The sequence below is a fragment of the Bos indicus genome, chromosome 27, assembly GCF_029378745.1.
Source record: "Bos indicus isolate NIAB-ARS_2022 breed Sahiwal x Tharparkar chromosome 27, NIAB-ARS_B.indTharparkar_mat_pri_1.0, whole genome shotgun sequence".
Classification (NCBI taxonomy): domain Eukaryota; kingdom Metazoa; phylum Chordata; class Mammalia; order Artiodactyla; family Bovidae; genus Bos; species Bos indicus.
The window spans coordinates 4,064,052-4,091,565 of NC_091786.1; the positions used below are offsets into that span (position 1 = coordinate 4,064,052).

Consider the following 27,514-nt stretch of genomic DNA (forward strand, 5'->3'; position numbering starts at 1 on the left):
ACAAAACACATTATTTGATATAAGGGGGAAAAGTGTCACTTTTTGTGGTCACATTTGTCTTTTTTAAAAAATGGCTAAAGACTTCAGGAAATAGAATGCAGAAACATAATGACAATGAAGTTAGCCATCCAGTACCATGCACTTTCACACAACACAGTACCAGTCATAGGGGGGATCAATCTCCAATCAGACAGCACCTTGGGGAACCGTTCAGTCAGACCTGACTTCCTCTACCTGGGCATCAGCAGGGGCACCAGGAGGCAACCAAACACCTATTCCAAACCCACTCTTGATAAGCAACCACAGAGCTTACTTCATGACAAAACAGGAGCTGGAATAGAAAATGGGGCCAAATCGAGCTCCAAGAAACACAAATAATAGGTGAAGGATGTAACCAGTTGGAATAACTTTCAGAGGATGCTTTGTCTCTATGAGACAATGATGAGTTACTTGATGACTCTTGAATTCTATCTTTCAGACGTGAGTCCCCCTTCTCTATCATTTCCCTGTGTCTACATTACTCATCATTCCAAATCTTGGTTCATGGTATTCTACAGCTTTCCAGTATGACATGAACCAGCTTTACAGTGGTTCATGTCAATCCAGAATGAGGTCCTCTCTGTCTCGTTACTGATGAGGACTCTTAGCCTCTGTCTAAAATTGCTAAGTTCAGTCTTTGAAGAACAGACATCATGAGGCATATTTCTGTCACTTGAGCTATTTCTGCCCTTAATTGCTAATTGTTCCAGCCAGGCTAGTGCCGTAGGTGTAATTCTCCTTCAACATGTTCTGGGGAAAAAAAATATCTGCTGAAAAATGCCTGTGAATGCCTGTGGAGAACTTCGGGGTTGTGAGGTGTTTTATGTGGTTTTATAACTTTTAGTGAAAAATGAGAAATCCTTGGTCACGGTGTCATGTGCCAGCCCCTCCCTTTATTATTCATAAGGTTTTCCTTCAGTCTCTTCCCCCAAACCCTGACCATTTCTTTTAACCCCCTGGTGCAGAGGATTTCAGATCTTATCCTCACAGACCACCGATAATGATCAACAGAGTTAAGAAACTTTTTGAAGCCCACTGAACATTCAACAAGCATTATAGAATATTAGTGTCCTGTTTATTTCTAGATTTAGGAAAAAAGTATTTCCCCTGAGACCTAAAAGTTGACCACTTCCTGAGAACCCCCAAACACATTAAAATTGTGTATCTTGAAAGATTTTAATTGTATACAATCTATAGAAAATATATACATACAGATATATTATACAATACCATGGGCAAATATACAGCTGTCATATTAACATTTCTAAAATAGATTTTGTAAAATTAAATAAAATAAAATTTTAAAAAAATAAAATAAATAAAATAGATTTTGATGGTCTTAATTTCATTATGTATGTTATAGAAATAGTATCTTATGTTTAGCATATGTACTTTTACTATATAGACATGGTAATCAAAATATGAATTAAAATGTGCTCTGTGGAGCATTAGTATTTTTATATGAGATAAAATTAAGTCATTATAGATAATAAAATGGAACATAATTTATAGAAAACAATCATAGTGAGGTAATAATCACTTATTTTCCAAGCAAGTTAACTAGCTAAGCTTTGGGAGAATGAAAGCTAACCCACTTATTGAAACATGAGGGTTGAATAATTTAAACACTGATTCAAATGTCCAAGTGTTTTCATACCCAATAATTATAAAATAGAAGAATTCTATCACTGAGTCATGCTTCCTGGATTTTAATTACCTATATCTAAAAGAAGATATATTAAAGAACATCAAAAAGTGTATTATTTTCCCTGAATTATTAAAATTCTATTTTTCTTCAGTATTTTCTTTACTATGATTTTGAAATCTTTAAGTATTCTGTATTATGGACTTGTATTCAATTACACTTGAACATGGTAAATATGGGAGTTGCAGTAGAAGTTTGAATGTGAATTTAAAATTGGAAGCAAAATCAAGAGGATAAGTTCAAAAGAATACTCACGGTGTGCAAACCAAATATTGAGAGATGTCTGTGTTTCTCTTTGAAATTTCATCTATCTTAAATGTATAGTTATGCTAAATCAAGTATAAAACATCTTTACAGTAATCAATGCTTTTATAACTGAGTATAAGCTGTTAGGCTTGTTTGATGCAGGTTGTGATGTTGTAACAAAAAAATATTATAATAGTGAGATGTAAACTGAGCCTTAATACACTAATATATACTATAAGACATTATAATCTCTAATGCAAGACTAGAGGGGCTTTTCACTCCACATCTATACTCATACTCATTTTTAAGTTTCCCACAAGTAAAATAAGTAACCATTAATATGTAGGTATCTGTTAGGGCTACAAAAATTATATTCCCTAAAAGAAAGAGCCATTCAAACAGAATTGAAAAAGAGTATCAACTCGAATTGCTCTGATACAATTCTTGAGGTACCAATACTCTCTAGGAATAAGACAGCACAGTTAGAGGAAAATCTTTTATTTCATAGTGAGTTTTGCTGAATAATTTCCAGTCCTATGTTTTGAACATATATTTCTAAATAGCCTAACTAAATCCATCTTTCAGACAATACAACACCTACTGAAAACTGAACTTGCTATAGGAATCCAATCACAACTGCTAAATCATGAAGCACCTTTGGTGAAAGTGTCTGGGTCATCAATATGATGACAAATGAAAATTTTACGATTAATACTATTACTTTAAATACAAAATGATTATCTTACAATGAACAGTACTTGAAGACCCCAATTTATTCATAGTGATAAATTATGTAATTGAAGTGTGGCATTTTAAAGCTTTATCTCCATTTATGGTGACTAGTGACAAATGGAGAAGGCGATGGCACCCCACTCCAGTACTCTTGCCTGGAAAATCCCATGGACGGAGGAGCCTGGTAGGCCGCAGTCCATGGGGTCGCTAAGAGTCGGACATAACTGAGCGACTTCACTTTCCCTTTTCACTTTCATGCATTGGAGAAGGAAATAGCAACCCACTCCAGTATTCTTGCCTGGAGAATCCCAGGGATGGTGGAGCCTGGTGGGCTGCCGTGTATGGGGTTGCACAGAGTTGGACACGACTGAAGCAACTTAGCAGCAGCAGCAGCAGCAATGACAAATAATTGATAACTAGTCATAAAGTATAGTAAAGAAAAATGGTAATACTCATAGAAATACATAGAATTAATCTCTCTGAAAAAAAGAATTACCAACATACATTTTTCACAGGATGCTAAATTTGTCAATATCAATATCCAGATCTGTATGGAAATCAATACCTGTTTGCTGCTGGTCTATCATTGTATTTCTATGTTCAATGATATTCCCAAAGTGTGGTTTATGAATGATCTGAATCAGGAAGAATGATCTGGGATTCTTATTAAAATTCAGACTCCAAGACTCATCCCTAAGCTTAATGCAATTAAGCTGCCCAGGGACAAGGACCAAGAATTTTTATATTTAAGGAGCTCCCCTGCTGAATGTAAAGTACACTTAAAACTCACTGCCAAGACTGAGAGGTGTATGGCATAAAGACAGACTTGATCCTTCCAGCCCCTCAACCAAAAATAATTGCAGCATCAAGGTTTTCTGTTTATTTTGCTAATTTCATAAATTTATTTCCTCCATGTACTCTTGCATGCATCAGTTCAAAAAAACATCACTTAAGACTCTATTATTTTGTATTAGAAAATTAAATAAACAGAAAACACATTAAGTGTTCCCTAACCTCAAGAAGTCCATGGCTTAAGGGACTGTTTTTTAACAACAATTACCAATTATAGCATAGTGTAATAAATATATTAATAGAAGTACTAATAACAGGTTTTAAATAAAGAAAGTTTGTTCTCTGGTGGCTTGGATGGTAAAAAATATGCCTGTAATGCAGGAGACTGGGGTTCAATCCCCAGGTTGGGAAGAGCCCCTAAAGAGTGATTTTCCATCTGTAACTAAAGGTATGACTATTATTTTTTTTCTGACTGAAGCTGTTGGATTCTAGGTTATCACTTCATTCACTGTAAGCAATTTGGCTAGCTGATATGACTTGATGATCTGAATAATTGCATTCAATCACCTCTTGTAACAAAACAGATTATAAAGTAACCCTCAATTTAGCCACAGTTGCTCTTACTTTTTATAAAAAATTATCTTTTTCAAAATGATAAGCAAATTTTATCTATTTAGAAGTTTTATACCTTTAAAAGGATACACTATAGAACGAAATCCTGTGACACGCAAACAATTCATACTCATGAATTAATGTATATGAGTGTTGTTTATACATTATAATGAACTCTACAAACATTATGGAAGTAGAAATAGAAGCAAGTGGGTAACAACAATAATAAGAATAATTACTGCTAGACAGAATCCTATATTTTCATATTTGATGTTAGAGAGAAAATTATATTTTATGTTTGCTTTTGGTATTGACAAGCTTGTACACACTAACCAATCACATTGTAAATACAGAAAATATTTCAAAATACCTGATTGAAATGATCTGTGAAACATGGATTCTCCTTGTCTTTCAAAATCCTAAGGTTCAGAATGATCCTGTCTCCTCTTCTGTTTTCCCCCCATCCCTTTGCAGAACACAAAGGGCTTCAGACTATGACCGTGTGTTCACACACGGCTTGCTCTGAGCCCTGTCATGGAAGGATACAAACCCTGGGCTGACTTCTTCCTTGGAGAGAGTGGTATGTTTATGAGCCCAAAAACAGCTATTTCTCCCTACATCATGAAGAACATGTTTCCTAGAGCTATTTCATTAAGTTGCTCAACACTTACAGCCCTCATTACCTCTAATAAAATGCCCTTTTCTTAATTTAAAGGAAGACTAATAATAAAAAAAATCTAAATCTAATTAAATTCAAGTATAAATGTGCAGTTGCTTATCATAAGATCCAAAAACATAAAACATGTATACATTAACTCAGTTATAGAATACACGCAGAAAATTACAGGAGTGAAAATGGGACCTGAACAAAACAGACTGTGAAGTGTGTATTCAGTGACCTACAATATAATGAGTCCAAAGTCCCAAAAAGATCATGTAAACACTAGGAGTAACATATTGGACTTTCCTGGTGGCTCAGACAGTGAAGAACTCACCTGCAAAAAAATGGATTTGATTTCTGGGTCAGGGACAATCCCCATGGAGAAGGAAATGGCAACCCACTCCAGTATTCTTGCCTGGAGAATCCCATGGACAGAGGAGCCTGGGGGGCTACAGCCCATGGGGTTGCAAACAGAAGGACATGACTGAATGACTTCACTTTCACTTTTAACATGTTTGGGGTGTGGGAGACTTGACAGGTATACAGACCCTTCCCCAAATATTCTTCCCTACGGTTCCTCTGCGTCAGTCAGCCCCATGTGGAAGCCACCAAGGATTACCAGTATTCTCTCCAGTCAGGACAGCATTCCCTAACACGACACAGGGCCCTCACTTTGCTCCACACCCCAGCACGTTTCACTCCAGGGATGAACATGGCCGCTCAGGCTGCCTTATCAAGAATGTTCCTCATTCTTGACTTGGCCAAAGTAGATTCCCAGGTCTAACTGGGAGTTTGATAGGAAGCACAGTGGGAGAATTCCCCTAATTCAGATGAGAAGCAACATATATTAAGTTAGGACTGTTGCCAAATGAACTAGAAACATGAATTTGAAATTGGAATAAATCATGAAGACCCATATCTCTGGTAATCATGTAAAAGCCCTCTTCATGATGCCTGGGAATGCTGACCTGTCAGCCTCAAGCAGGAGCGAGACTTTCTGCCCATTATGGCTTCCTGCAGGCATCTGGGGTCAGGCTTGAAATTCCCACCTAAACTAGGCTCAAAGGCTCTAGTCTTAAACAAGAAAAATACCACTTGGAGCAAAGGGTAAAACTGGAGGCTATTAAAAATTAAATTAACATTTCACAAGTAATTATATACAAATCCATGGTCACCATGGTCAGGAATCTCATTAAATAGACACCTTCTGCTTTTTTTTTTTTTTTTTTCCCTCTGAGTTCCTTCAATAATTTCAGGGAGGAAAAATATTTCAGAGTAGAGATCACTATTTTTGTCAGCCTTTCTCCTGTTTTGTATGAGAAAATGGTTGTGATGCTGGTGTCTTTATAAAACAGTAAATATAATCTTGTCAAAGATCCTCATGTGAAGGAAAAAAAGTGCACTAAAGAGAAGAATTATGTTTAACATTCTAGAGATGAAATTAAAAAAAAAAAAAAAAAACAGAAAAAGTAATTTCTTTTTTGAGATTTTATTTCTTTACTTACCAGGTTTCCTCCCCTTACTCTTCTCTACAAGGGTTCATTATGTTTAATTTAAAACTTATAAGCAAACTGAATAGGATATACGTATGCTAAACGAATAGATCATACAATTAGAAGATACTTGTAGACAACTGCCAGCGCTTGAAGTATGGAAGTGTAAATGGATGGAGCTGGTGTCTGTAAGAAGTATTTTAGTCGTTTACTTGAAGTACTGCTTCTGCTTCTCTCTCCTTAGTAAGATGTTATTTTTTCATAATTGTGTGATGTCAACAGATGGTAGAAGTCACGAAGTAGGAGAGAAAAAAATCTTAGCATTTGTTTGATATTATGGAGCAGTGAGTACTTTTTATTTCTCAACCCATAAAATTTATCTCTGGGATTCTGTGAGATCTTCTGTGGCCTTAGAATCTACGTTCCTAAAAAACAAAATTATTTTTTGATCAACTGTGCTTAACATACTCTGTTTCCATAGCACGCTCTTCATCTTGTCCATAAATAGCCAATACATTCAATATGAGATTAGAAAACAGGGTTCAACAAAAGTCCACATATGTGATGCACAGATACTAATGTTTAATTTTTTGAAATGCTTCCAATTGTCAATATCAATTTAAAGGTTAGCTGGATGGTCCTTGTCCACTTATTTTAAATCACAATAAATAAATTTTGTGACCAGTGGACAATTTTTTAAACGTGAATCTATTACAAAGGTATATGAAGGTTAAAAGTTAAAAGAGAAAAATGCAATAGAAATTGAAGATACCAAGGCTTCAGAACCAAGCCAGAAATATTCCCATAGTTAATTTATAAATTCCAGAAATGAATAGAAATTCTGACAGCTCTTAAGCAAGGCAGTGCTCTGAATTCTGCAGTAATAATAAGCTATTCAAGTATGGAATATATGTGAATCAGTCTTTCTGGTTTTGTGAGTTACCATGGAGTTTTTAAGAATAATAGACCTAATTAGATTTAGTGACTCAATAAATAAATGAAACTTTTTTTAATAAGCCACCAGTAATTTTCCCCTGTTTTAAACTAGGAGTGAGAAAAAGCAGAGCTTTCATGCAGAAAATATATCCTATGCTCTTGACAAGTGTCTGAAAAATGCATGTCCTTTAGTCAAAGAAAGTAGATAATTTATTGACTTCTTGTTCATTTGATAAAGAGAAAGGAACATTTTTAGAAAAAAATAAAATAAAATAAAGAGCTGTCCTCTGCTTCCATAGGTCTTATGAGAATTACATAGTTAAAAATAAGAAAGTTGCAAAAACCTAATTGCATGTTCTAGGTGAGACTCTCAAGTTATATTATATGGCATACACCCAATCAAATGGAACATGGTTATGTCTGGAGGAAAACAGTTCGGGCTTCACTCAGTTTTACAAATTGTCTTGGTTTCTATGACAGCATTTCCAAATATGTTCTGTGTGACATCAGTGTCACAAAATAATGGCTGTCATGCATCTTTAAACAGGACTCCGAGGTCACATACTTGGAAAAGCTAAGTATTTTAAATATGATTGTTGACTGCAGGACTTCTTAGGACCCTGTTAGTCAACATACACATTGATGCAATGACCTCAGGATTCCCTTTTTGTCTTATCTTCACATATTCAAGATTTAACCAATGTTCACCTTCCCTGCCCTGACCACCCTGGTCCAAGCCACTATAATCGCTCACCGAAGGGCAACAATAGGCTTCTGGTTGGCTTCCCTGCCTCCATCTTTGTCTCATTAGTTACAATATGTTCTCAACTCCACAGTCATCTTGCCCACCTTTGTTTAAAACCCTACAATGGCTTCTTAATGTGCCAACCATCAGAATCCTAACTTGCACCAGACATCTGCACGTAGCCTTGGTTTTAGCTTACTTCTACCTAGGATGCTTTTTTTTTTTCAGATATCCACAGAGCTAAATACCTAATCTTTTAAGTCTCTTTTAAACACTGGGATGACCCAGAGGGTAGGTATGGGGAGGGAGGTGGGAGGGGGGTTCAGGATGGGGAACACGTGTACACCCATGGCAGATGCATGTTGATGTATGGCAAAACCAATACAATATTGTAAAGTAAAAAATAATAATAATAATAAAATTAAAAAAAAACACCAATTTCTCAAAGTGATCACCTTCCTTATAAGAATTTCAACAACCTTTCCCTCATCCCACTTTACAGTTTCCCCTTAAAAAAATAACACTCCTTATCCTTTAAAATGCTAAGGCATACTTGTGTCATGCATGTTACCAGTTTATTGCTTCTGTCTCCCCACTGGAATTCGAGCTTAAGTAGGCAGGTGTATCCAGCCGAATTATCCAAAATGGTGCCTGGCCACAGTTGGGTCTCTAAAAATATCTGCTGAATAATGGATATATTTTTAGAAGGGATATATTTATTCAGCATTTCTAAAATTTATTAGGTCCCCAAAACTCTATTTCATTTTTTTCTACAGATCACTGTCTTGCTTGGGAAATCTGGATGTAGCACACTCAAAGGATAGAATATCAACCAGTACTCATGAAGGGCAGAGAAGGCAATGGCAGCCCACTCCAGTACTCTTGCCTGGCAAATCCCATGGACCGAGGAGCCTGGTAGGCTGCAGTCCACTGGGTCGCTAAGAGTCGGACACGACTGAGCAACTTCCCTTTCACTTTTCACTTTCATGCGTTGGAGAAGGAAATGGCAACCCACTCCAGTGTTCGTGCCTGGAGAATCCCAGGGACAGTGGAGCCTGGTGGGCTGCCGTCTATGGGGTCGCACAGAGTCGGACACAACTGAAGCGACTTAGCATACATGAAGGGCACCAAAGGATGGATGAGGTTGACCAGAACACTGACTTGGTTCTGTACATCCCTAACTTATTGGCATTTTACTTAGCACAGAATAAAGTGATCTCACTGTGGAAATATAAATTTGAGGGAGCTAGCAGCTATCTAATCCACTCTTTGCGTCCCACTGTTGAAAACTGCTTTCAACTGGCATGTGCTGGGGATAAACAGAAGAGCAGATCCTAGCTGAACTTCCTATTTACAGTTCTTCAGGGAACAAGACAGGAGTGTGAACAGCTAAGGATTGGTTTGTTAGAGGATACCCTCCAGTCTTCACACAAAAAATTAGAAAAGTATATGTGCACATGTAACTTACTGCTCGATTGGCTTAGCCCCCCAGTTTCCTAAAAATAAAATGGTAGGTTTCCTTATTTGTCTCAGTGTACACAAGCTTCTCATATACAAACAAGAATGGGTGATCATCCATCACAAAATGATAAAATCATCTTATCAAATGAATATATTCACATCAATCTACATGTTATGTAATAAAGAAAGCTTATTGAAAAAGGACACCCCAAATTCCAAAATACAACTGTTTATCACTCATTTGACTGTTTATTCTGATTTAACCATGCATTATTAGATAATGCTCTTCATCTATCTTATATATCTATGTGCCAACTTCCTAAAACAACAGATAAAGGTTTCACTCTCCTATAGATTTTTCCCCAATTCTCATCATCCAAAATAGCAGCAACACTTTCAGTAAAACTATATTCAATGTCAACCATATTAATGTGACTATAAAAGCCAAGAAGCTTTTTTTGATTACTTCCTTGCACAAAATTTTAAATCTCCTGAATTAACAAATGTCTTGCATTTTGAGCACACATTCTTCTGTGTACAGAGGGATAATTTTCCCCTGAACAACTCTGCAGTTCTGTAAGATCTTTAAAATATTAATTGTTATGTCATCAAATGCCTCTAGTCATTAATCAGATCTATTTTTCTGCTGAAGACATCACTCTCAAAGACTGAAAGATTCTTCCAACCTTGACTGATTGCTCTCTAGGTGTTCTGCAGAAAGTACGTTGGCACCTCATCATTCTCAAAGGTTCTTCAGTTTCTTGAAATATCTTCTTCCAGTTTATCCCCTCAACACAAGGAACATTATCTCCCGGTAAATATATTTGGCCTCAGGACGGGCAGCCAGTGTAGCTGACTGGAATGTCACCACTCTACAATTTTGAAGACTTTGCTAATAGTTGTCTAGTGCTCACATTTGCTGCGAACAAATCAGTCTGACTTTGATTTCCCATAACTTAGTCTGCCTTATTTAAAACATCAACAACAAAGATTGTATATGGAATCTTTCTCATTTTTTTCTTTTTTTCTTTTTTTTTTATTACTGTTGCCGTTCAGTTGCTCAGTAGTGACCAACTCTTTGCAACCTCATGGACTGCAGCACGCCAGACTTCTCTGTCCTTCACTGTCTCTTGGAGTTTGCTCAAACTCATGTCCATCGAGCCGGTGATGCCATCCAACCATCTCATCCTCTGTCACCCCTTTCACCTCCTGCCTTCAATCTTTCCCAGCACCAGGGTCTTTTCCAATGAATTGGCTCTTCTCATCAGGTGGCCAAAGTATTAGAGCTTCTGCTTCAGTTCTTCCAATGAATATTCAGGGTTGATTTTTTTTAGGATTGACTGGTTTGATCTCCTTGCAGTCCAAGGGACTCTCAAGAGTCTTCACTAGCACCATGGCTCAAAAGCATCAATTCTCTGGTGTTCAGCCTTCTTTATGGTCCAACTCTCACATTCATATATGACTACTGGAAAAACCTCTGGCTGGGATTTTTTTTTTTCTTAGATAACATTTTTCATCTGGTAACTTAGGTCATGATTTCTTAGAATTTTCCTGTATCATTTATTTGATAAATACTACTATACTAATTTCTTGTCATTTCCTATTGTCCATCTCTCTATTTCATTTAAAACTGTCACTACCTATTTACCATCTGGGAGATTTCTTTGACTTTTGTTTTCCAATATATCTATTGATACTTTGTTTAGCTGCTGCTGCTAAGTCACATCAGTTGTGTCTGACTCTGTGTGACCCCACAGACGGCAGCCCACCAGGCTCCCCCGTCCCTGGGATTCTCCAGGCAAGAACACTGGAGTGGGTTGCCATTTCCTTCTCCAATGCATGAAAGTGAAAAGTGAAAGGGAAGTCACTCAGTCGTGTCCAACTCTTAGCGACCCCATGGACTGCAGCCCACCAGGCTCCTCCATCCATGGGATTTTCCAGACAAGAGTACTGGAATGGGGTGCTATAGCTACAGTATTTTAATTGCCAATAGCCATTTCTTGTCTCTGAGCATGCATTTTTATTGCATCATTCATATTTATCATTTGATGGCTATAAGAGTTCTCTTATCTCTTCTTATTTAATCAGAATTTTTGGAGGACTATCTTCTGTTTACTCCATTATATTTTTTTCCCTTAGTTATGTGTGTTTTAGTTTTTGTCTTTTGTGTTACAGACTTTAAAAATATCCAGTGAAACACAAAACAATAAAAAACGTTGCATTCTTTTTCAGCTTACTGACAGTTGAGTCTGATTCCAATGAGTTTAGTGCAGATCAAGAGACGGGCTTTTGACAAAGCTCCCCCCGAATGCCAGGATTTGTACATCATTTTGCTGCCATCATTCCAGTTTATCCAGAGAGGAGTCCTTCAATCTCATGCCTGGGGGTGGGGGGCTGGAAGAGGGGTACAGGGCCGGGAGGGAAAATGATGAGTGGTGCATAATAGTGAGAGATGTGAGTCTAGCTGCCAGTATTCTTGAGGCAGAGCAGACAAAAAGACTGAGGATTCTCTATTCAACATAAACAAAACTTCACTTGATCGTCTCAGTTCTTAGTCATTCACGATTCTCAGTGTCCCTAAATCCAGAGGCACTGCCATGTAATTCCTCTAGAAAACAAATCTTCACTTTCCAGGGATGCAGGGCAGGCTGAGGGATGCAAGGCAGGACATTTGTCCTGAGGGTCTAGCTACTCCATATACAGATGTTCAACCATACACCGTCTCCAGCCTCCTACCTCACCCCTGCAATCACCAGCACCCACCCGGGTCCCAGCTACCAAGCCTCCCCAGCCTCTGAAGGGCTCAGGCTGGTTCCCTTGCTGTCCCCTCCTGCAGGGCTCCATTGCCCTGTACATGTCTTCCTAAATCATCTGCATTCCCTTCCTTTACTTACCATCCCTCAGAAATATGTCTACTTTCCTTATTGTCTGTTTTATCTAACCTATTCTATTTGTCCTTCTGGGTTTATACATTTATTTACTGTAATTTAAGGGAATAGGGAAGGCATTAACAGACATACTGTGTATTTATCTTAAAACTGCTTTTTGTGGTCATATCTAAAACAATTCTTTGACCACACAATTTTAGCCCCCATCTAAACTTCTTTGGCTAAGCAAAAAACACCATGATTTGTAGGACAATCACCAAATGATAAGTGATCTAATGACTGAATTTGCCACTAATCACAGGAGTGGTCACCAAGTAGACCTACCTATCAGGAGACTACAGATATATCTCAACATTTAAATTCCTATTAAGTGGCTTATACTCTAAACTCTAGAACAAAAGGATGAGTGAGTGCACATTGAATGTTTTATAATTTATTAGTTACCCAATCCCAGCATATAGGAAGAGCATGGGATTATTACGTGCACAGCTAGGTATATCTGACAACCCATCTCTTGGTTTCTGGGTGTGTTATTTAGTTTTGTTCTTCACTTCCTCAATTGGAATAGTCTTCTCCTGTCTTCTCATTCCTTCCAAAGAGTTGAGAGCCAAGGTGCAGATTCAAGAAATGGGAAAAATAAATTCAGAACAAAATGAATCAACAGAGCAAATGGCAGAACCCAGAGGACCAGCATTCAAATATCAATTGCTCCAATGTCTGTAGGATTTTCCAGAAACAAGTCTTCCTGATGCTTTAAAATCTTCTAAGAGATACTTCATCCTCTGGGTTCTAGAAATTCCACTGTGGTCCCTAAGCCAAGGTTAAAACAAATGAAAATGTCTCTGTCCTTTGATCAGACAAGAAAGCTTTCAGTGCATGAAATTGTTCTTTATCATGTCCTTACACCACCAACTTTAATTTAACACCAGTGTGGTCTGACTTGATAGCCCCAACTGTATATTATTGTTATGGAATAGAATTTGGAAGCCAAGAATTTCCAGCACATTAGTCCTTGACAAAATAATCTGTATCCCTCTCTACACTATGCCATTTGTTATCTACTGAGTCACTTTGCTTTGGAATATTTGAACTCAAAAACTGTCTCCCACAATATGCAATTTTCTTCACTTTATAGAAAGCAATCCAATATATTTCAATGGCCTCCAAAATATCAAGTGTTTAAGCAACTAGATAATCATGTAAATACATATCCCTGCCTTGAGGTACAAGCAAATTTTTCTATAACACATAGGAAATCATGAGTTATGAAAGTGACTTAGGACATATAAGTCATGCTGCTGCTGCTGCTAAGTCGCTTCAGTCGTGTCTGACTCTGTGCGACCCCATAGATAGCAGCCCACCAGGCTCCCCCGTCCATGGGATTCTCCAGGCAAGAACACTGGAGTAGGTTGCCATTGCCCTCTCCAACGCAGGAAAGTGAAAAGTGAAAGTGAAGTCGCTCAGTCGTGTCCAACTCCTAGTGACCCCATGGACTGCAGCCCACCAGGCCTCTCTGTCCATGGGATTTTCCAGGCAAGAGTACTGGAGTGAGTTGCCATTGCCTTCTCCGATATAAGTCATATGTCCAAACATATAAAGGGTCTATGAATTAAGGATTTCTAAACTTCTTCAACTTAAATGATGCCACCATTGATAATTAGCTGACATTTACTGCACTTACATGCCAGGCAAAACTACAAATGCTTTACACATACTACTTCCATCAAAACAAATCTCCTTGTCTAAAGACATTCAAATGTGGCCCACCTATCTCATCATTTTGGTCATTCACTCAATTATTTAATGTCTGCAATCATAAGAGATGACCCGTTTGAAGGAAAAAGCAGAGCTCACATGTATGGGCTTTCCAAACCATTTAATTCCTAGAGACTGATTTGTTTGCTTGTTTATCCTTTATAAATGAGAAAACTGGGTTTAATCCCTCCAGTTTAGTAAATTTCCAATCCTGTATGTGTACAAATGGAATGAAAACACAGACCCTAAATTCTCCCATAAGGTTGTTTGGGTGCTCAAACAATACACAAGAAGTGAATTCACTGTTTAATTTTAATAGTGAAATAATAATGCATTTTAGGAAAGAAAAAAAATGCCTGGATTTGCATGTATGTTTATGGGATTTCATGGACATTTAGGACAAAATATAGGTATTATCTCATTTATAGGACAAATACATTAAAGAGGAAATAAACATATATATGCTTTTGTGTGTATTTTAAGTCACTTCAATCGTGTCCAACCCTGTGCGACCCTAAGTACTATAGCCCAGTAGGTTCCTCAAGGGAATTTGAAGCAGATCAACATGTAATTTGACAATGATCCCTAAGCACTTGTGAATATAACTTGTCATGATCATTATATCTGGAATGCAAATAGGACTAAAGGACCCTTCATGATAATTTAAATATTTTTTACTGGAGAATGATGATTTTTACAAAAATTAGGATTGAAGACTTCCAAACTACGTTTCTGGTATTTGGACCAAGTTCAACTATTAAACTCATGACATTTATGTCTCATTTCCAGACCTCAAGGAGACCTACTCCAAGGTTCCCATGGGGACTAGGGACTTCTGACCCCAACTCTCATTGTCCACCCTAGACTAGGTGATATGTAGGTGCCAACTTGATGTGTTAATTACATTTGCAATTGAAAAATGTAATCTTATATTCACCTTGCAGAAACATATGAACTGTGGAAAAGCAAATATATTCTGAGCAAAAAATTTATAATTAAAATCCCACAAATTTTCCTTCTAATGAGGTCTATATGGGAAAAAAAGCTGAAATGAGCTATAGCATTGGATTTAACATGCGCCTTGATTATAAATAACTCAGATATACTTAAACTCCAAAAAATCCAAGGAATTTATGTTACACTGTCAACATACCCTTCAGATGACTGAAGCTGATTATATAAGAGCATCTTCCTCTTCCTTATTCACAAGCACAGTTAAAAATACCAACCCAAATGACAGCATTGGCAATCTAATATTGCAAATTCCTTTGAGAATTGTTGCCTTCTACAAATCACTGTTTTATTTTATTCGTTTTGCACTTGTGATGTTATTACCTGGAGAGAAGCTGACCAGACATCACCGTGTTCTACAGAGAGTAATTGCTAGTTCAATTAGTCATTGATTGGAAATGATTGAGCAGATAAACTTGTCTTCAAAAAAATTCCAGAAGTCAATCAAAGAAACAGACTCCTTGTATTCAGGAAATAATTTTAAAGACCAAGAGCTGTTCTTTCTCATTTGTTTGAAATAAGACTGCACAGCAGTAAGGGGGAAAAAAATCAAGGCTAAAATATACTTAGATTTAGTTTATATCAATTCTGTTTTCTTTAGCCTTTTCAATTATTTTTAAATTTTCCTCCACTGAACAATTTTTCATAAGCTCATTCAACTATTTTGAGACCAAAATAATAATCCCAATCATGATAAAGCCACTGCAGCTATAGCACATATTGACAAATAAATTCTACTAACATTTTATTATTTTATGTCTAATTGTATGCTTGTATCATGCCAGGAAATACACTAGGTACTTTATATATACAGTCTCATGAAATTATGATTCCATCACAATATCTAAATCTTAAGACAATGTTTTTTCTGATAGCAATTTTGAAAATTCTATTAAATATTTCTAATTTTGACAGAGCCTAATATATTATAGTATTTATACTTCAGATCTATATACAAACCTCTTATTTTATTCTCCCATTTTCATTGAGTACAAATCTTGGATGGTTTTCTTACTCAAATGTTAATACCGTCGTCGGTATTTTATTACTCCATGAACAATGAGGCTTCTGTTATAGGATTCACATAGCTAAGGAAGTGTCAGAATAAGTAAGAAAGTAGCCAGGCTGAAAGTATAAAAGGAAGATCTAGCTACTGAAATAACAATAGCACACCTCAGAAGACACTGTACGCCTTCAGCACTTCACTGCAGATGTGAAAGTGGAACACTCTAAACTTTCCAAAATAATGGAAAATGTTGCATTTTTTTCTCACACAAAGATCATAGGGAGATAAAACATGACCAGAGCTTCAAAATAGCTTAGATTTTTGTAATTGAATCTGACAAATAAACCAAGCCAGCCAAATTAGAGATCCTAGCTTAGCTGAGAAATATAATTTGTTTCATGATGAATTTCTATTCACATATGAAAAAGGAAAAGTGATTCTTGTAAAGCAGGAAAATACAAATGTCATACTTCTGAAATAAGATTACATAAGTGCAAATTTCTGTATTGCATAGAAGGTGACAGAAGAACTACAAAATTCAAAAATTAATTTTCACAAGAACTCCTATAAAATGATTAATATGAATGTGGTCCAAATTGACCCAATTCTTTATAATAAGGTAAACGATTAACTTTACTGTTTATTTTTGCCAGAAGTCCGTTTTCTTTCTTGCCTCTACAAGTATTTCCCCGGCCCATTAATCTTTGATGTGGTATCTTATCAAAAGCTTGTGAGTAAAGGACATCACCTGAATTTTTGTTATCTATCATGCCAGAAATAGTTGCAGAGATTTTCGAAGGCTAGTGAAGCATAATCTCCTCTGCCTGAACCCACGTTGCCCCTCCTTAATCAAACTCACTTCACGGCCTCTCTCCAGGTTGATTTCAAAGGTTTTCTCAACAATTGAGCAGAACGCATTAGACGGCTTGGCTTGCAAACACTCACCTATGCCAGTGCAGCAGGTATTTGGGGTCTTGTTTTAAAACTACCTCCTGCTCCCCGTTCAGTCCAAGCACCTTGACAGAATCCCCATCACTCCAAGAACCCTTGTGCTTCTGGGCATTTTACAAAGTATTGTTTTTGTTTTTTTTTTCCTCTGAAACTAAGGATACCATTTCTCCTGGAAAACCATTATTTATTCTTTAAAATTCATCCTTAATATCACTATGTATGTAAAGTTTAGTTCAACTCAGTGACCTGCTACCTCCTATTCAAAGGTTTCTTGTCCATCCCCTATTATATCCTTCATCATGTGATATTGTGTTTGTGTTGGTCTTTCTGCTGCTGCTGCTGCTGAGTCGTGTCAGTTGTGTCCGACTCTGTGCGACCCCATAGACGGCAGCCCACCAGGCTCCCCCGTCCCTGGGATTCTCCAGGCAAGAACACTGGAGTGGGTTGCCATTTCCTTCTCCAATGCATGAAAGTGAAAAGTGAAAGGGAAGTCGATCAGTCGTGTCCGACCCTCAGCGACCCCATGGACTGCAGCCTACCAGGCTCCTCTGTCCATGGGATTTTCCAGGCAAGTGTACTGGAGTGGGGTGCCATTGCCTTCTCCAGTTGGTCTTTCTAGTCATATCTATACCAGTGGCTTGTGCAAAAAAACATAATGATCGAAAGTTATTGTTCTATAGAAGATACTTAGTGAATTCACTAATTCACTAAGTGAAATATTTTACACAAGGAATTACTAAATATCAGAATACTGTTCTTTCTTTATATAACATCTTCCTTCTCCACTGTACCCCAAATAAGATGAAACGGGGGATGACCACACCAGATCCAATGGGAGTAGTTTAGCACATGCTATATTTGGAAGCCAGTTTGACATTTTGATCCACCTATGTATCCATCTATCTCTCTATGCTTCCAATGAGGCAGAAGGAAAGCAAATCTCTTCTGCCAATTACCTATGTATTAATATATCTATTTATCTATCACATATCTCTCTAGCCATCTATCTACCTCTGTACCCAGACAGAGAGAAAGCAAACCTCTAGAAAATGATGCTTTTTTTTTTATCTCACAACAGCCCAGTTCAACTATCATCTCAAAAAGCTAGCCTTTATTAAACTATTCAAAGGATTATACTATTGGTCACGCTTTCCAACCTGAACCTATAGGAGTGCCTCTAACACTGGGACCTGTTGGGGAGATTACAGTCTAGAGTGGGTCATTCTCTTACATGATGTACATGTATAATGCACTACTTTAATTTCTGAGTAGAGCAGAAGAAAGTGAGGCTTCTGTCTAAAGTTTTAATGTACTCTAATTAAAAAATAGCTTTCAGATAGTAGTCAATTTTTATCTCTCTTAAATAAGTAGGACATTGTGTTACTCCATATGAGCCATAAGAGAGATGGCTGAACAGCCACTCAATTGAGAGTTAATTTTAACTATATTATGGTCAAAATTGGGTTGAAATACACATTTGCATGTTTTAAATATTTATTCTGTTTCACATGGTGTGTACATTAATTACTCCTTCAAGGCCTAAAAATCTATAATCAATTTAATTTTCAATAATAGAATATAAAATAAATTATTGTTCAGTTTCACATAAAGCTAATATAGAAAGCAATTCCTTTTAAAATGCTGTCAAAGTTGAAAAGGACATTCCTGATTTATTATTTTAAGCAGGATGGACTTCAGATCTGAAACTTATTCCTGATTCTGCCACTGAGCCACTTTGGGAACAGAATAATTTGTGACTCTTCTCTTTCTGACCCTCAGTGCTCTGGTCTGTAAGATGAGCAAAGAACTAAGTATTCAAGAATCCAGAACAAAAGATGCAAAAAGTGATATTGGTTCTTATTGATAGTGTTATCATGGCTTTTATCTTCACCAACTTTACAAAATTCTTGAAAGATACTCTATTTGGATAAAATGTAGCAAGTAGTTTATGACCTCCACTATAATTCTCTTCTCATGTAATAAAAAAGGTATTTTTAAAATGTTAAGATTCATCTCGATAACTTTGGGCAGCATAAGACACAAACGACTAAACGCTAACCGTTTTGATTTTGTTACCGGAAATATATCTACTCCTTGAAATAACAGAAAGTGTTTGTGACTGTGTCATTTAAATACATCATAAGAAGATTTAAATAAAACCTTATGAATAAATAGCCTGGCAAATGCCATTTTAATTTACAACTTGGACTCTGTAATAAAACAAATGTCACTCTTTGTTTTTTTATAAAACCAAAGAAAAGAATTTACCATCTATGGAAGCTCAAAAACCAAGATAACTTCCCAGTTTAAATCACCAAAAAAAAAGTATGATACATTTCAGAAAGTTATTTCAACATTTCACTGAAAAGGAAAGTGACAAATTGCATGATTATGCAACAAAGATTGGATTTCCTTTAAATCCTGTGTTCGCCTGTGGCATCTGTATGTTCAGAAGAGACTTCATGAACTTTGTGGTTTCAAGGAGGGGAGCATCAGGTTGCGCTCAGTAAGAAGTGACAGATCTAGGCTTCAGTCTTCACTTACTCTTCACTTTCTATATTTTCCCACCTGAATAGCATTTCTTTCACACACCAAATGAAGGCTGAAAAAAATGAAACCTAAGGTCTCTTCCAATTCTTATAATCTCTAGTTTTTGAGAGCAAAAAGCAAGTGACATAAAGATGGCATCTTTGAAAAATTAGATTTAATGCTATCGAATATCTATTAAAAGTCGATAACGGGCTTAAAACCAATTTTTGTGTAAAAACTCTTAAAAATGATTTCAGTATGAATTTCCTCCACATCTATTCCTGAAACATGAATTAACTCTGATACTACATAACAGTCACTATGGCAAAATAGATACCATTTTGTAAAGGGATATTTAGACGACATTCTTCTAACATTATAATAATTCGAATTTTTTTTAATTCTAGTCCTTTTTTTTTTTGGAGGGGTAAAAGCTGGAACACAGGTGCTATTTGTTATAATTACTATGAAACTAAAGAAGGAAAATGAGGAAGAGTTATTTTTATCTGACCTAATTTCTAGAGTTTTAAGTCAGAGATGTGTTTAACAGTAGGCTATGTTTATTGCACATTCAAGCTATTAATTTCTAATTGCAAAGGCATGCACAAATATATATAGTTTTTTTTCTTATTTCTTTGTACATAAACAGTAGAAAGTTATTTTTGAAATAAATTATTTTCCATTCTCACCTTCCTTGTACAAATGTTATCAACTTTTGCAAGTTACATGTCTTTGAAAATGAATAAAACTCCCATTATTATACCTGAAAAACACAGAATTCAAAGATAAATTGATTTGACCAAATAATTTCTAAGAGGGGGAAAAAGCCTTTCAATCTCTGTTATCTCAGGCACACTATTTAATAGTACTTGATTATTTATAAGATATTTTCCATCAAAGCTATTCACTGGGAACAGACATCTTACATTTTAAGTGTAATAAATAGTTATTATGGATTGGTATTTATCTCAAAAGCAACAGCCAAAAACAGAAGTCTCAAGGGACTTAAAGGGGGTGGGGGGAATGTAAGGGAGAAAAAAAAAAAAAAACTGAGGAGAGGAAGGTAAGAATTATAAAAATCTGTTTCCCTGTATTTTCAGATCTGTCTGGTGAAAAAAGGAGTGAGATTATTACATGCTGCTCTGGTAGGCAGAAATAAGACCACGCATGGAGAAGTTATAGGAATGGAGACTTGGGTTCAGTATATAGAGATACACATTTTTCCTGCTATGGGAATCATACAGCTCTGGAATAGGACATTAAATGATACTCAAAGAGAAATCATTGTCTTTTTTTCAAGGATCTCAAAGAAAGAAGTTCTGTGTTTAGGTAGGGAATTCATCCTTGAGACTACATGAGTACAAACACATTTTCTGGCGATGATAAATAAGTTGAAAGCTATAAGGATATACTGCCCAGGGAAGGAAATATAGTCAATATTTATAAGAACTTTAAATGGGCTATAATCTATAAAGTATCACTATGCTATACACCTGAAACTAATATAATATTTAAACCAACTATACCTCAATAAAAAAAAAAATTAAGATTTACAAAGTCTAAATTATAGGCACCAGGAAGTCAGGAGTTTTATGTTGTCTTCGTAATCACTTTACCTCCTGAATCTTTCTTCCTAATGTCTGAAACGAAATGAACTCACATGAATGTTTGCATTGGATGAGTGAAAGTACCGACACCTATTTTGGGAGAATAGTTTTATAAATATTGTGTGGTTAGCTGTCATTTTTTACAAATTGAAAATAATCTGCTATGTTAAGTTGGTATTAACATATACACAGTAGTATATATAAAACAGACAATTAACAAGGACCTTTTGTGTAGCATTTCCTAACAACTTTTAAGGAAAAAGAATCCGCCAAAGAATAGATATATGTGTATAACTGAATCACACTGCTCTATACATGACACTAACACAATATTGTAAACTAATACTATATCAATTTTTAAAAAAATCATTAGACTTTCTGTGGAATTTGATTCTATTATTTCATAAGTTTCATCCTTTAAAGGATATCACAGAGTAGGAAAAACAGCACATAAAATCTAAATGATTCAAAATTCTTGGGCAATCAATACTGTATTATGTTTATTAAATGTAATAGTATATTGAGAAGCATGGATCCTTTTTTGAAGATCCAATATCTTGCAGCATGTTTCATAATTTTGTAGTGTCTTTTGTTTTTTTAGTAACCTGATCACATTATTGAGGAAAATCATCTTTACTGGAATGTACAATGCTTTAGAGCAAGGACTTCATTTCATTTACCTTGGACCCATGGCAACTAGCACAGGACTTGTCTTGCAGGGGGTGCTCAATAAAGTTAATTGAATAAATATTTGCATCAATGTCAATATATAAGTGAAAGTTACTTGCACTGAAAATAAGATCTGCTTGTACTGAAGCACTCCTTCTCCCAGTGTGGTCTTCAGAACTCCTTTAGCACTTAAATGATAATATGTAACTTTACAAACCAACATAAAAACAGAAACATTGTTGACTTCCACTAAACCCTGCAGAGTTTATTCCTGCCTAGTGTAGTGAGAAAACAGTCCCTGTGATTAAACATAAGACTGACATTTGTGAGATGCTATCTTTTTGATAATATCTGTCCTGACAGATACGAGCTGATACCTCATTTTAGTTTTGATTTCTGATGAGTAGCGATGTTGAGTATCTTTTCTGTGCCTACTGCCCATCTCCACGTTTTCTTTGGAAAAATGCATATTTATGTCTTCTGCTCATTTTTCAGTCGGGTCATTTAGGATGGGGAACACGTGTACACCCGTGGCTGATGCATGTTGATGTATGGCAAAACCAATACAATATTGTAAAGTAAAAAAATTATAATAATAATAAAAATTATAAAAAACATTGAGTTTTATGAGCTGTTTATATATTTTAAATAGTAATCACTTATCTAGCATACCATTTGCAAATATTTTCTCCCATTCAGTAGATTATCTTTTTATTTTGCAGATGGTTCCCTATACTGTGCACAAGCTTTTAAATTTAATTATGTCCCATTTGTTTATTTGTGCTTCTGTTTCTTTTTCCTTAGAGGAATTAATGCAAGCACTACGGAAAACAGTATCAGGGTTCCTCAAAAGAACTAAAAATAGAATTCCACACCATAAAATCCAGCAATTCCACTCCTGCATATATAGGAACAAATCCAAAACACTAATGTTAAAAAGATATATGGATCCCAATGTTCACTTGTAAATAATGCAGCATTATTTACAAGAGCCAAGATATGGAAGCAATACATATGTTCATCAACCAATGAATGAATAAAGACAGCTTGGTACATACATACAATGGAATATTACTCAGCTGTAGAAAGAATGAAAATTTGCAATTTGCAACAACGTGGATGGCCCTAGAGGATATTATGGTTAGTGAAATAAGTCAGACAAAGACAGATACTGTATGCTTTCACTTCCATGTGGAATCTACAAAATGAGTGAATGTAACAGAATAGAAATAGACTCATAGGTACAGAGAACAAAGCAGTGGTGCCAGAGGGGAGTGGGCAGCGTGGAGAGGCAAGGCAGGTGCAGAGCACTGGGGGGCACAGATGACCAACCATAAAATCAACATGCTCCAGGATATACACTACACGGAGTGTAGCCAATATTGTATAATAACTTTAAATGGACTATCATCTACAAAAATATTGAACCCACGCTGCACACCTGAAACTAACATAGCCTTGTAAATCAACTATACTCAATAAGAAAAATCCTTAAGGTTGACAAAGTCTAATTTTGTATCTCCACAGATCTTCAAATTCTATTAAGTCCACCCTACCCAAGAATAACATCACTTCTGTACCTGCCCCATAATTGCTCCTTCCATAAAAGAAATCCAACACAATCAACCCAGCTGAAAACCCTTTCCTCCAAAGTCTGCCTGTTTCCAAAAATAAAAGAGAAAGTAGATTTTCAAAAGGAAAGTGATTTAAAATAAAGTAATATGCTGCCAGGAGAAAATTCCAGATCGTCCTGTCTGGGCAGGGTTTTATTTCCCAGAGCGGAGCCTCAGTGATCAGCAATTAACATGTGGCTGAGTACAAAAAGGGGTCCCTTGATTATTGCCAATCTGCATATCTGGATTCTGGACATATTTAAAATGTCTGACAAAACTCCAGCAGAATCTTACAAATACAGGGTCTTCATGATTAGGTGCTGAAGGAGAATGATCACCACATGAAAGTGACTCCAAGAAAAATCATTAGAAAGGCAATCTGCTATGTATGATTCTTTAGGAAAACACCCTAGTCAATATTTTACAGTTTCGTAGTATCACAAATGGCAACACAGATTTTCTTTCACTCTTTATATGGTAGCAGGATGGTGCTGTTGGAAGGTAAGGAGAAACAATGATTAGACCTATGATTAGGACAAAGATTGGAGGTAGAAGGTCTGCGGTCTTTCTCGTGTGACTGGGAGCAACCTCAGATGCCTTGTCACAAAATAGGAGGTGATCAAGGACAGTACTGAGCTGTCTTCCGCAGATACTGTAAGCTATTAAGTATTATAAGAAGTTTGCAACTACAGAAGCACCCACATAAATAATAGCTGATCATTAATGCTGATACACGGGTTAGAAAAACAGAAAGTTATTAGACAGTATTAATAGATTTCACTCCGAAACTGACAAAGGGCAAACACTTCGGGAAAATGGATGTGTTTTCCTTCAGCGCTACTGGAAGGCATTCACATTTGGTGATAAATCTGGGAAAGGAAGCTTCTACCCCAAAGCTGCAATAAACAGTTTCTTCCCAGAAGGGTGAGATCCCCGTGATAAAGATAAGCAGTGGGCCTAGTGCTCCCAGTGCATTAAAATGATACCAAGGATCTGGTGCTTTTAATACACCAAGGTGACTCCTATTTTTCAAAGGGGTTCTGAAAATACCAGGAGAAATAGGCTCAGAGAGTAATTAATTTTATCTTATACTAATTAAAGGAAATATCTGCTCTATGTCATTTGAGGGAACCACAGATGACCCAGGTCAATGCATTAGACATAAGAAAGGAAAAGTAAAAATCAAACACACACACACACACACCATGAATTCCTTCTACCTCCTGGCAGCAAGCGGTCTTATTGGATGTAGTAGGCTCTGCTCTTGCCCTCTAATTATGTATTGATTACTACTATACTTGGAATAGAAGTCAAGCATGTCAGGGCAGAAAGGGAAAGGACCAGCCTATGTGTTTTTTGGATGAAGAAACTGAAGCCCAGGAAGTCCCCAAGCTAGAATGTAAGAGGTCGTGGACCAGAGCCCCCATCCTGCAGGCGCCAGGTACAGACACAGCCTCTGAAGAAAACAGGCATTGGTCTGAAGGGATCACTTGTCATCTGCCCACCGTGAGCTCCTCAGCCCCCCTGAAGTCCTGTGCGCACAGACCACACCTTTGCTTTTCCCTTTCGGAAAGCAAAGGCCGCAACAAGTGGGACAGTTACCACTGTGTATACACTATTGGCAGTAATAATAAGGGAAGAAAGAGAAATGGACACTGCTGCTATAGCCCAGAAGGGTGTGGGATAAGCTGATCAGGAAGGATCAATACTGTTTCCTAGGTTGCTACCTCCAAATAAAGCAATTTTATTTACTAGGAGAAAATCTGATTGAAAAAAGAAGCCTTATATAGTGGACAGGTAGCCCTTTCTGGATTGGAATGGAGCTTCTGTTCATCTGCAGGTAATGGCATTCTAGAAATAAAGGTCAATAATTGGTTTATAATTATTATGGGGCTATTGCAAATCATGTTTTTTGTCTAACAATCTATATACGAGCATATGGGGTAATAACTTCAAAAGTCAGTTATTCTTTGTCTTATTGATACTTTCAAGTGTCTTAAAATAAGTATTCTTCTACTTACCTATTGCACTAAATTAATGAAGGCATCTTAACAAAATGAAAACAGCAATTTGTTCTTGAATGTGATTTTATAAAAAATATACAGACTGCTTTTGTGTTGCCCCTCTAGTATGGCACCTTGTTTTTTTGCTTTGCCTATATAAAGTTCAATATGTCTAAATTTCTTTAACTGATATTTTTACCTTGTCCAAAAGAATCCAATAATCTAAAAATAGCTTTACACAGAATATTGTATTCATTATCCTACGATAAACCATAATGGAAAGGAATATTTTTAAAATAACATATATATATATATATATATACACACACACATATATAAAACAATCAGTTTGCCTTGCAAATTTCACAGCAGAAATTAACACAACATTGTAAGTCAACTGTACGTCAAACAAAAATAGCTTTAAAATAAATGCAGCATGTGTTGACATTGATCTATGACTGGCTGCCTCCATCCTACACCAGCTAAGTTGGTATTTTGCCTCAGAACTATCTGTTGACTAATCTCACCCCCATGCCCAGCCCAGCACAGACTTGTTGGAAATGTGTCATTTTAGAAACAAACTGGATACGGTAGGTATATTACACATCTACTCCTTCCACGGGCCTCCTTTTTTATCAAATATTTATTAAAGTAAGTGCCACTTTACTGCAACCCTGTTAAGGAAATGCCAAGATGCATCACTCGTCAGCGATTAGCAAAGAAAACCCAGAGGGGAATCAAGTGTTTTCTGAAGCGGTGGAATCAGGGCTTCTACTGTTGTCTTTGCTTCAGGTAGTGAAACCTGTCCCATATGTCCCGAATGCATGAGAACTGGCCATGCTGAGTGCCTGCGAGGTGCTCGTTTTTATACGAACTTTACCACCAACACTCATGTCATTGCTCTCTAGATGGACTATGGGTTCATCACCATTGGTTTGTAATCTTCCTATATAATGTTGATCATTAGTTTTATACTTTTGTTAACTGCTTCTGTCTCTAAAAAAGCTAATTGATGACACAGCTCCTTCATACGTGCATGCTCAGTCACTTCAGTCTTGTCTGACTTTTTGGGATCTTACAGACTGGAGCCCGCCAGGGATTTTCCAGGCAAGAATACTGGAGCAGGTTGCCATGCCCTCCTGTCCAGGGGATCTTCCTGACCCAGAAATCGAACCCACGTCTCCTGCCTTGCGGGCAGATTCTTTACCCATGGAGCCACCTGGGAAGCTCCTTCAGGAATAGCCAAATGGAATATGAGTTATTCTTTAAAAGCCAAATGGGTACTTAGACTTCCACTCTGAAACGAGGCAAGAAGCTTCACCACAGCATCACCCAGCATAAGTTCACTTAGCAGCTATTCCTGTGGTTGAGCCCAAAGGTTTTAAAGCAAGAGGAGACCAGTGTGTGTGAGCAGAGAGCACGTAACCTTTGTCTCCTACACACTGGGGAACAATGACTTTCCTTTTCTGGGCCATTAAAGTGGCATGAAATTCCCAGAGGTCCCAAGAAGACCCCCCCCTCCTGACCAGACAGCAAGCACCTCACTTAAGACCATGTCTGGTGGATCTCACTGAGCTCACTCTGCTGACAGACATCCTCAAAAGGCTACCGTCCCATATGAAGGCCAGACCTGGGTCTGGGGTCACGCTTGATGAGGGTCTGACTCTAAACTACGTGACAGAACCACAGATTCTCTCTCTGCTGGGTCAGCTTTCACTGGAGAAGATGCAGCGGGCATGGCCGCGGGGGCCCTGAGGCAGAAGCCTGGCTGCAGGCACAGGGCTGGCCTGCGGGCCGAGCTGAGCACCACCCAGGAGCTAACCCGCCAGCTGTTCCCACGCTCACTGACTCCCCAGCTCCGAGGTCTCCCCCCTCTTCTGCAGGCTCTGCTAAGTGACTGAGTTGGCAGTGCTGACTGCATGTGGCCGCGCTGGAGAGAGAGAGACTTTCCCTTGGAAGACCGAGTAGGTTCACCCGACTTTGAAGGGTTTGTGTCTGGCTGATGGCCACGAGGGTCCTGGGCAGCCGGCTCTGAAAGTCTGATTGAGTGACCCTGGACA

At 37.2% G+C, this 27,514-nt stretch overlaps 1 protein-coding gene across 1 annotated transcript in view; it reads right to left on the reverse strand.

Moving 5' to 3' along the window:
• CSMD1 (CUB and Sushi multiple domains 1) overlaps nt 1-27,514 on the reverse strand; it is a 2,070,704-nt gene that overhangs the window by 2,027,366 nt on the left and 15,824 nt on the right. The window lies entirely within an intron of this gene.